We start from the raw sequence: 12,163 nt of genomic DNA, 5'->3' as shown, positions 1-12,163 counted from the left end.
TGGTGGCTATTGAGGATAGTGATTGTACTGTGGCCAGGCTTGCATCCAATCAGCCAGTTACATTGAGATTGTTGTACAATCTGTTGTACAGCCAGCTCAGTGGTGAAAAAATTATCGGGATGGACATGTGGTAGTGAATAGCATGCCTCCGACAAAGATGCGGCCAAGTCTTGTGCTATGACTGCACTGCAAAGAAAGTACTTCCTCAAGGCCCTTGCCGCTGCGAGCAGTATGATCAGTCGCGAAATGACATCTGCAGCTCCTGCACTGCTTATATGTGAAGTAGAAACAGGATTTGCGGATTGATTCAGTATAAAAGTGAGTTGGTGTGAACATTTGTTTTTTTTTCTTTTCATACCCTTAACAATTCAACATTTGGTTAATTCAGAATTTAGTTCCAGTCCTGTGAAATTTGAATGAATGAGGTTTTACTGTATTACACCCCTTCTTTCACCGCATGTGTAATTTGACCTCACTGAGGTACTGCAAGAACTGTTTTCAGCCTCAAGGGTAAGATTGCTAGCTCTGGGACAAAGCAGCTCCTTAAGTGTGCAATAAGTTTTACTGTGGTTTTCTACTCTTCCCATCTGCTTCCCTAGACTTTTTCTCAAGTCTAAATAAAAACTAGTACATCCCGTACAAAAGGTGCTTGTCGCTGACTGTGGGATTAAATGTGGTGAATCCTCCGAGGTAGAATTGTTGTCCCTAGCTGGGCCATTATCAGTGAAGCTTCATCGACTAGGGCTTCCTACAGTCAGGGCGTAAACTTTGAACCTTTTGCATATATCTTGGTTTTATCCTTGAGTGCCATCACTTTTTGGCAACCTACTTTTCCTTAATAATTGTTACCTTTTTTATCCATTATTTCAAGAGCAGAGACTTTTTCTGAGAGTACATATGCTCTTTTGTATTTGAGTAATTAATCTCTTGCAATTTTTATCTTTCGTAGGTTCACATTGTAAATGGCCTATTTATCTGTGCCAACAAGTGGACGTGGGTCAGTCAAGCGAAGACGGACAGCACGTTTGCCAGGGAGGCTTCCCGGTGCCTGTGGCAGCCACATGAATTGGTCGGCAGGAGTGTCACGGGCAAAGTTTGCATGCGCAAACTGAAGGAAGGTGGCGAGGCAAAGCCAGCATTAACACCAGAGAAATTTGGTGCAGTTCGAAGTAAGTAGACCCTGTCCTGCTAGCTCATGTTTTCATAACGATTGCGAAGTGTTTTGAAGTTAAAGGAGCAATGCCTATCACATGGTGCTATTTCTGCACGAATATAATGGGCTGTAAGATGGGGTTGTATAGAGGTGATCTTCTTATATGGGCCGACATAGTTTACATCTACACATCAGGGGCATGCATAGCTGTATGTGCATATTTAGTGATGCGCTCTCGCTAACAAAAACTATCACTTAGTTTCTATGGTGGTATTATAGGTGCATTAATCTTTCCTATTAATAGTTCTGCATTGGCATCTATGCAGTGTTTTCCATCTGCATATTCCGAGGTGCGGTAGCGAAAAGCTGTGTAATTTGTGTAGTCACTTGCATGAGCTGGAATATACTTGATTAATTAATGTAAAATATGTGTGGAAATGTATTAGACTATTTCTGTGGTCTTTTATTGCAATTCTGCAGCCATTTATATTGTTTGTACAACACGAACATTTCACAGAGATGGGAACAAGACAATGCGAGGACGAGCGCTTGCTTTCAACTGCTGTGGTTAATGTTGAAATATCAATTTACGTTGGTAAAAAACTCATAAGCCTCCGTGCTCTATTTTTGCGGTTTCTCTGTGAGATGTTCACGCTTTAGACTCAATATCGTGCCAGAACTAGCCCAATCAGTTACGCAGTGGAGCCACCTACTGTGCATGTCAGTTACAATGGCTTGTGGAATCTAACAGGGCATGCATTGTTTGCATTTTTTTGTGCAGAGCCATACGAGCACTTTGTGGCGAACCATCCGAGCGCTGTAGACACAGAGGCCAGGAGGCTCAAGGACTTCAACAAGCACCTGGCCACCATGCTGCGTGATGCTAAATAAAGATGGTTTGTGCTGCGTGCCCTAAAAAGTGTCCTCTTCGGAGCTGGCTCTTTGCCCGACTCACGTGCGATTGAAATTCACTCGCTGCAATGTTGGCAGACGATGTTGCTGTGTGCAACTTCATCAGAAATATTGCATGAACAAAAGAACTCGTTCAACACAAATGAGAACACTTGTACAATGTAGCTAAATAAGAATAGCGTCTTTTGCATAGCTGAAGAGAACATTTTCATGTAGCACACACAAACGAGAACGATATCGTGGAGCGTAGCCATGCGAGAACGATATCGTTGAGCGCAGCCATGCGAGAACTATATCGTCAAGCATAGCTATGCGAGAATAATCTCGTTTAACATACCCACACGAGAACGATCTCGCTTACTGTAGCCATACGAGAATCTCGTTCAGTGACGATGTCCACTCGTACACATGTGACATGCGATGTCGTTGAGTCTACGAAGCAATATTAGCGTAGAGAATTTCTCGCTCAATTATCATACATATTTTTTCAATAGTGATATTGTCCACTCGCATATACACCGTTCGCGTGTATAGCCCGCACCCCCCCCCCCCTTTTGGACGCAACAATATGGGGAAAAAAACCTGCCATAACGCCTTTACACCCACAAGCTTCTACAAGATGGCGCCGGTTAGTTTTTCCCACTCACCGCATACCATTATTATGATCGTTGCGCGTCAATCTAACAGACTGAGTTAAGGCTCGGTTGGCCGACCGCCGAACGGACTTGGCCGTGATTCCTGGGAGCTTGACAAGCTCGCTGCAACCGCTCGATGTTTGCGTAAGCCGGCCATTCAAGACGGAATTTCGGCGGTGCTACACCGAGTGGATGGCCGCGGGCAACCACAAAACAACTCCGACACCTCCGACAGGGCGGCTGAAGCGAGCGCCTCTTCAGCAAGTGTGCGGCTGGAGTCTGGACGCGTGGCGTTGCATGTCAGTGGACACCACCGCGAGGAGCTTTACAGTCACGGGGATATCGAACGCCACGGACAGCACACAGGACGACCAGCTTTGGGAGAGCGCCTTGAGTCAACCTCGTCCGACAGTGGTGAGAGCGCCGATGAGCTTAGCTCGTCCGAGAGTGATTACCTTGAAAGCGGTGATAAATAGTGAAATGAAATGTAGATATTTGTCACCAGTTTTTTTTTATTATTATCTGACGCAGTAGTCACAATGGCTATGCAGTGTATTAATGTTTAGCTACATGCCTGATTCGTGTAGACCCGCATCTGTAAATATCCGATGAAAGAAAGTGTGGCCTATACACAAGTATATACGGTTAGAGCTATGCTCAAATTCCGCATTATTGACTATCGGAATCGTCGGTGATTTTTTTTGTTTTCGAAGAAAAACACACCTATTGCATTCAATCCTATACACCATTTTGTTTTTAGCGCCGATCTATGAAAGAGCAAAGCGCGTACTTCTAAAGAAGCAATTTGAATGCTACAAATATGAGATCTGTCTTGGTGATAGCCTTGTTTGAAGGTGCCTCGAGAAGTCTGAAAACATGAAAAACATTCACGCACTTCTCATAATATCACTTGAGAAAGTTGAAATACAATCGCTGAGTTATGTGACATGGCGCGTCCTGCATTGTTGGCTTTTTCGTGGTTGCGCTCGACTGCTCTTTGCATATTACTCTTGTTTTTGGGCGATTTAGAATCAATTCGTGGCCCTATTGTGTCGAGCAAGCACTTGCAGACATTCTAGAAACCGTGGGTAAGCTTATGTCGGCCAGGAAACGGCATTGGGCGAAATAAAGGGGTTAAAAGAAAAGCAAGATGCTACCGGCCAGGAAATCAAAAGTTTTCGCCAAGGTTACTTTTGAAACGAGCCTTCATTGATTTGCTTCTCCACTTTCAAATTTTTATGAGTTTCATTGTTTCATTGGTTTCATTGCCGTTCAACTGCAAACAGACATATCAAGGTGTGACGAAGCTGGAAACTGAATGCGGTGGTGAAACTTGTTATTCTTTGTAATTCCGGATGAACAAAAGGAAAATTGGGCCTCATCAGAAAACAAGATTATTGCCTTGTGAAAACAAGATTATTGCCTTGTCTACAGATAAATTGGCAATTACAACAGCCAGTTCATAGTTTGAGCGTGTAGTACGTCGACTGGTCAAGCACGCTTGAGGTAAATGTCGGCCGAGAATAGCTAAGCTCATGTTCTTCAAACATAAAGAAGCAATTTTAGCTGGTGCACGGGCGCATAAGTTTCACGATTATGTTTTCACTCTACGATATAATTTTTCACTTAGACATGACAAGCGCGCAGAAGATTTATCGAATTGGCTTTATTTAGCGGAATTTCACATTTTGGACTCAACGTGGATTGACTTCGCATATGTAATACCGTTTACATTTACGGCAGTTCTAATACTGTAGCAATACTGTAATATTGTAGTAATACTGTAGTAATCGAGTCACTATAAAGCATTGCTCTCGCCACAATATTTGCGCATTAGGCAGCGCTGCAAGTTTTTAGCAAGGCCAGAAATGCCCTATAAAGATTGTGTAATGCTTATCATAAATAAAAGTATTTTTCCTTGTAATTCGTTAGCTGCTGTGATGAAAGTACATACTTGCGTAGTGTAAATGTAATTTGACACGCTTTAAACTTGTCAAGACGGGTGCTGTAGTAAAAGGAATGCACGAGGTAGCCACAGCGGTGGCTTACCCTCTTTGCCGTCGAATGAGAAGCCGATACAGCCGGATGATTTGACGACAGACGAGATAGTTAGCGTCGATGTTCATGTATCAATTGAGGGCCACGACGTGATGGCGCTAGTAGACAGACGCCAGGCGACAATGTTTTGCAGAATAATGCTCATTGTTATGCATTGCATAAAATAGAATTTGAAGAGATGTAATGAATCTTACAATGTAACATGATACTTCCAGCTGTGAGCACTGGTGGTGGTGGTAACAACTTTATTAACAATCCGGCAAATTCGTGGCCTGGGCCTAGGCCGCCCCCGAGGAGGTCCGGAGATCCTGTCTCCTCGCCGCCTCACGGGCTTGCTGGATGGCCCATAGTTGATCTTCGAGGTTTGAGCTGCGCAACGCGGCCGTCCATCGCGCCGCAGCTTCATCTGGGGAAACTGCATTTTCTTCGCATATAACGTCACATTCCCAGAGAATGTGTCTAAGAGTTGCGTGAGCCCTGCTGCATAGCTTGCAGTTATCATCTGAGTAGACGTCCGGATATATCCTCCTGAGATGGACGGGGTTGGGGAAGGTCTTTGTTTGTAGCTGCCGCCAGTCTACCGCTTGGGCCCTGTCGAGTTTGGGGTTAGGCGGCGGATAAACCCGCCTTGAGTTTTGGTAAAATTTTGTAATGTCACAGTATCTGGTCATTCTGTCCCTCTCTGTCCATGCCTCCGTTGGATTTCCAACCCCAAGAGAGGATCCTTCTTCGCGGGCGCGGAACGTGAGACCTCGCGCTACGCGGTGGACCTCCTCGTTGAGGTTGGGTACGGGGGTGTCGGGGGACGTGTGAGCCGGGAACCATATAATGTGTCGTTCCTCCGTCTCCTCGGAGGTGACATAGTTCGCGTTAGCTTTGAGTATAGCCTCAGCCTTCGGCGAAATTCTGCCTTGTGCATAGTTTCTGACCGCCGTCTGCGAGTCACTGATTACGTATCTACAACTGGGGTTAACGATGGCTAGGGCTATCGCCACCTCTTCCGCTACCTCGGGGTTTTTTACACGTATGCTACAACAACTGACCAATTGTTTCTCGGTATTGAGGACGGCCACTGCAAAAGCACGTCGATCCTCGTATTCTGCCGCGTCTACGAACAGCGCTTCCTTGTCCCTACCGAAGTCTTTGAGTAAAGCCTTGGCTCTACTCTCTCTTCGACCCTGATTGAATTCGGGGCTCATGTTCTTGGGTATATTAGCCACCTGCAGCTTTTCCCTGATCGCGCTTGGAAGGGATGTCTTGTCGCCGTGCTGCTTGTGATAACTTATCCCAAGTTTGTCCAGGATACTCCTGCCCGTTCGTGTCTTCGATAGTCTTTCGAGTTGCGAAATTTGGTGTGCTTCAATTAACTCTTCAAGCGTGTTGTGGACGCCCAGCTGTAGCAGCAGTTCCGTGCTGGTGCTGTCTGGAAGGCCCAGTGCCATCTTGTATGCTCTTCTAATGAGGGTGTTCAATTTGGCATATTCGGCCGCGTACCAGTTGTGGTAGGCGGCCACATAGGTAATGTGGCTAATAACGAAGGAGTGTATGACTCTGACGACGTTGGCCTCCCTCATACCTTGATGTCTGTTGGTGATTCTTCTGATGAGGCTCATCGTGTTCGTGATCTTAGTCTCCAAATTCCTGACCGTTTCTCCGTTGTTGCCGTTCGATTCTATGATGAATCCGAGCACCTTAATCTGCTTCAGCCTGGGTATTTCTTGTCCGTCTTTGGTGCGTATGCAAATTTCTTCGTATGCAGCATGCTGGATGTAAGCCTTGGGGGGTCTTCCCCTAAGCGTCGGGCGGTAGAGGAGGAGTTCCGATTTTTCTGGCGAGATGACGAGACCGGTTCCGACGAGGTACTCCTCCACCACCTCGACCGCGGTCTGTAATCGCTGTTCGATTTCTCCGTCGCTTCCCTCGGACACCCAGATCGTAACGTCGTCCGCGTATATTGTGTGATGCACTCCCTCGATGGCGTTGAGGCGCTCGGGGAGGCCGATCATAATGAGATTAAAGAGCATCGGCGAGATGACCGAGCCTTGCGGGGTGCCGACGCTGCCTATGTTCCTGTCTTCGGATGCGAGTTTGCCCAGCGTTAAGGAGACTTTCCTGTTTGTGAGGAAATCCTTAACATAGCTGTACGCACGGTTTCCTAGATTGAGTGCGGCAATGCTGCGTAGTATGGCTGCGTGAGCTGCATTATCGAAGGCTTTCTTGAGGTCTAATCCTAGAATGGCCCTGGTACCTCTTGTCTTGTTGTCGAGTATCTGGTGCTTGATTTGCAACATTGCATCCTGCGTGGAGAGATGAGCTCGAAATCCGAGCATGGTGTCTGGATACGCTTCCACGTCGTCCAAGTGTGCGTTGATACGGGTGAGGAAGGCGTGCTCCATCAACTTGCCGACGCACGACGTAAGGGATATTGGTCGAAGATTGGCCAGATCTGGGGGTTTCCCTGGTTTGGGGATGAGCACCATTTTTGCTCTTTTCCACTGGTCAGGGATGCATCCTCGGGTCCAGCAATCGTTGATGTACTTGGTCAGTTCGGAGATGGTCTCGTTGTCCAAGTTACGAAGGGTCTTATTAGTTACGCCGTCCGGTCCCGGGGCCGACTTGCTGTTGAGCTTTTGTAAAGCGGCCCGGATTTCCGCCTCGCCAAAGTCTCTGTCCAGAGAGAAATTGGGATTTCCCGTGTATTCGCCGTGTTGAATAGTCGGGCTGTGCGGGGCGTATCTGTCGCAGAGGTCGGAAAGGATTTCTTCCTCGTCCTTGGTGTGTGTGTGTACTAGCTTGCGCATGGTTTCCCGATGTGTTGCCTTGGTCTTGGTCGGGTCTAGCAGGTGTCGGAGCAGGCGCCATGTGTGACCGGTGCCAATCCGTCCGTCCATCTCGTTGCAGATCTCATTCCATTGTTGTTTACTAAGAGTTTTGCAGTGTTCTTCTATTTGTTTGTTGAGTAACGCTATGCGTTTCCTCAACTTCCTATTGTGTCTTTGTTTCTGCCACCTGGCTTGAAGCGATCGTTTGGCCTCCCACATGTGCACCAGGCGACTATCGATCTTGTCGACGGGAAGTTCTGGCGTCACGGTCTTTGTAACTTCATTGACGTCAGCCATCACTTGTTCGGCCCATTGTTGAATGTCTGTGATGGGCGCGTGCGTCATTCCGGCTCGATTCTTGCGGAACTGGTCCCAGTCCGTCCATTTGAAGGTTTTGTTGGGTTCGACCATTAAATTCTCCGATAATTTCATTTCGAGAATTCTGTGGTCACTACCAAGGTCTTCGAACGTGTTATTCCAACTTGCTCCTCTTGCGTTCTTCACTAATGTTAGATCGGGCGTGGTGTCTCTTGTCAGCCCTGTTCCCATTCTGGTGGGGGAGCTGGGGTCGGTGATGAGGGTCAGGCCTGTTTCCTGTATATCCTGCCATAAAGCCTTGCCTTTGGCTCTTGTATAGGCATAGCCCCACGCTCCGTGCGGGGCGTTAAAATCTCCCCCGATTAGCAGGGGAAGGGAGCCCGCGATGTCGGTGGCCCTCCTAAAAAGGGTTAGAAAGCGCTGTCGTATGTGCGCTGGCTTGCTGTATAGATTGAGGATAAACGTGCTGCTTTGGCTTTTGCTTTTAGGTATAATTTCTACGAATACTTGTTCAATCTGCGCAAGGTCGTGACGAATGACCACTAAGCCTTTCCTGACCAAAGTAGTTACCGCTTGGTTCTCCCCGGAGGGGGGACCGATGGCTTGGTAACCGGGTAGTTTAGCTAATTCGTGTGTCTCTTGTAGCATTATTACATCGGGTTTCGATTTGTTTTTAAGGTGTTGTTGCAGGACCGCTTTTTTGCGGTGTAACTCCTGCAATTCCACTGCCATATCGTCAGCGCGCCTCTTTTACCGTGCTTGCCTATTTTGGTCTGGTCGAGGGCTGGAGGTCTGAACGACCCCAGATGCTCCTGTGTTGTTTACGGGGATGTCGTGGAATTGATTAGATGCGACCCCAGTTATGGGGGCCCCTGCGGTGGTTACTGGCTGCAGCTTGGCTACTCTAAGACTTAGGTTGGCCACGTTGCTTTCGAATTTGTCAATTCTCGACATTATGGTCGAAACCGCCAGCGTGAGGTTGCCGACGGCTTCCGCTTGTTCTTTGAGTACATTTTGCATTTCTGTTAATTTCTGTCCTAGGTCTGCCAGTTGTGATCCGGTTTGGCTGCTAACGGCTGGAGCCTTTCTCTTAGGTGGCGGAGGGTTGTCGTCCTCCTCCATGCTATTATTAGGAGTTACCGCAGCTGCACCTGCACTACAAGTACTCAGACGAGGAGATATCTCCTCCCTTCGACTATTCTTCAGTTCCTGGATTTCTCTCGTGAGGTGTGAGATTAATTCTCTCAACTGCGCATTTTCCCGTCTCATTTCTGCTATTTCTTTAGAAGCTGCAGTCTCCTCAGTTCCGCCGCGGCGCGACGAGCCTTTGACCGCGTCTGCCCAGCTCACCTTGTTGGTGGCCTCTTCTACCGCCGGGCCGCCCCCGCTGCGGCGGGAACGCGACCGCGTACGGCTCCTGGATCTGGTTCGGGCCGGTCCGGGTGTGCGGCTCCGTGATCTGGACTTTCTGGTTCTCGAGCGGGCCCTCGAGCGTGAACGGGGCCTGGTATCCCGGGAAGGGCGTCCAACAGATTCCCTCGTAGCCTCCGATGCTAGAAATTCTTCCTGTTGTCGTTGTCTTTCCCAGCGTCGTCTCTTGACTATATATGGCGTCTTGAAGCGAGCCTTGCAATTCTTATCGGCCGTTAAGTGCTCACCCCCGCAAAGTTGGCAAATGGGGGTTGCACTGGTGGTCGAGACCTGGGTTGGCCGTGCCGCAGCCTCTACAGATGCGGTCCTGCGGATTGGGGCACACGTCCATGCGGTGGCCCAGTCTGCCGCATTGGAAGCACAGGTCAAGTTGTTTTCTGTACAACGCGCACCTGATGAGAGCGCCTCCGTAGCGAACGAAGGAGGGAACTTTCAGTCCGGAAAACAGCACGATGACCGTGGTGGTATTGCTGAGTCGTTTCGCAGCGATTGCCGTAGGATTCTTGGGGGTAACGACCTGGGCGGTGATGTCGCGGGGCGAATCTTCGAGAGGTATACCCCTGATGACTCCTTTGGAAGTTAAGTCGGGTGCCGATTCATATGCGTTGGTCTCATAGGCCTGGCCGTTGACCACGAGGCGCTCGACTCTTTCGTATCTGTCTGCGTTGGCTTCACTGGGGGTACTCACTACGATGATGTTCTGTTGTACGTTGAGGCACACGGTGTCGTCTTCCCTGTGCTCCCCGGGTATGCCAGCAGCTTGGTAGACGCACGAAGCTACTCGGGCCGCTCCTAATTCGCCAATCTTGAGGCCTCCCTTTGGGCGGGTGATAATCTTGAAATCACCCTTCGGTAGATATGGCATGCGGCTGGCCTTGATTAACTGCTGTTTCAGTTTCTGCTCGCGCTTCTTCCTTCCGCCGGTGCCGAGGTGGGCGCCGAAACTGCTCGTATTCAATCTCTCAACGGCTTGCTTTTTCGAGCCGACAGTACTCCAGCCCGTGCCAGCCTCAAATTCTGCTTGGGAAATGTTCTGCCCTTGCACGAGAACCTCCATTTCTTCCGTCGGCGAGCGAGCGTGGGCGCGCGCCACGTGTACTTCTTGCGGGGGCGCCTATAGGCCTAGGCTCGCGGCAGCCACCACCGCGGCTGCCGGTGTGGCAGACGAATATTTGGCGTAGAAGTTCGAAAAATGGGATTCCCACCTTGAAGTTGGTATCGGCAGAATCTTGGTAACTTGCTGCGTGAGATGGTAGCAAAAACTCGGTGATTTTCGGTGACTTCCCTGCGAAATCATTGAACGAAGACGGAGCCGACGTGACAGGGATCTTGGACAGGGATTGGACAGTGACAGGGATCTTGGAACGCTGGCTTGATGTCATGCACATACGCCTGAGCCAACTAGTGGAGTGGCCAGATTGGGAGCAGCTTCAACTAACCATGTCCGTGTGCTTTCGCAGAGCATTTCGAACTAGAGTGGCTGTATTAATTGACTGATTCGAAGTGTTTCTAGAACGGTCGTTTTCAGTCCTTCCACGCTGTCAGACGTGGTCACGATACACGCATCATAACACTGTAAAATATCTAATTGGAATTGCACGTCACGATTTCATCTCCTGCATCTCTAAAGGATGGGTTGGGCGCACAAGCGACAATCTCCTTACCGAGCACTGTCGTATTCTAAACAACCGTTTAGCAGGAGACACTGTGCTTGCGAATCGAGCTTTCACTAGTGCCGATGCCGTAGGGATTCATTGTGCACGTCTTAAAGTGCCAGCATTAAAAAAGGGACGCAACAGCTCACGGCCTGGGAGGTGAAGGCACAAAAGATAGCCAATATTCGCATACATGTAGAGAGTCATTGGGCTGTTGCGTCGGGAGTATGCAATTTCTTTCTCGATTATTCCAATTGAGCTTGTGATGGTATACGTGGAGACAAGTTAGCACAACTGGACCAAATTGTGACAGTATGCTCTGCCTTGACTAATCTCTGCAAGTCTGCTGTGCCGTTTCAGTGAGTTCAGTATATGCTATTACTGTAATTCACCAAATAGTCTTGGTTTGGAACAGTTTCCTTCCCTCTACGAGTGCTCGACTTGCAGAAAAGTATAGACAAGTTGGACATGCCACGTGTGTGCGTTTGACGTGCTTCCAAGTCATTCTGTGTGCTCCCTTGCCGACTGATTAATGTACCCTGATCAAAGCTGCTGCTTTCTCTGCTGCCTTGCTTTTTGGTGGGCGTTTCAGATTTGCACGTGCAAAAGGGAGCCATATACTAGGACACTGTCGGCTACTGCTCTTAACCATTTCACCGTATTCAGCACCACTGCAATAACAGTAGCATTCACTGTCTGTTGAACTTTCATCACATGTAAGCATCGTTTCTTGCTATGGCAAGGATAGCCCAGTGTTTAAATAAAAGCTGCGAGAGCAAAACCTGTTCAAAGAATGCTTTGGACTTCTGCGTCATTTCTTCGCAGAAAGACAAATCAATAGCGATGTGGTCTATCAGAATGTCTGATTGTGTTCACAGAACGAAATCGCAGTACTGCCGCTGACACTCGTAGAGTTGTAGTTGTACTTGGTAGAAGTATGCATGGCATCTCATCAGTCGTGAACTGTCTTCACATAGCTCCAAGCAGCCACATTTCTGCTTCAGCGCATTGCCCACACATACTGCTGAATAGCGATACTTAATTTCTAGTACGCCATCGTGACAGCATTCACATGAAATCAAGCCATCTGGGATGGCGGCTAGGTAGGGTGCTTCTGCAGAAATGTGTGGGCCAGAGCTAGGACACACAAATTTCTCATGCTTCCCAGCCATTGCCAAG

This window comes from Dermacentor albipictus, unplaced genomic scaffold (genome assembly GCF_038994185.2).
Source record: "Dermacentor albipictus isolate Rhodes 1998 colony unplaced genomic scaffold, USDA_Dalb.pri_finalv2 scaffold_19, whole genome shotgun sequence".
NCBI classification, from domain to species: Eukaryota; Metazoa; Arthropoda; class Arachnida; order Ixodida; family Ixodidae; genus Dermacentor; species Dermacentor albipictus.
This window is presented reverse-complemented; position numbering follows the sequence as displayed.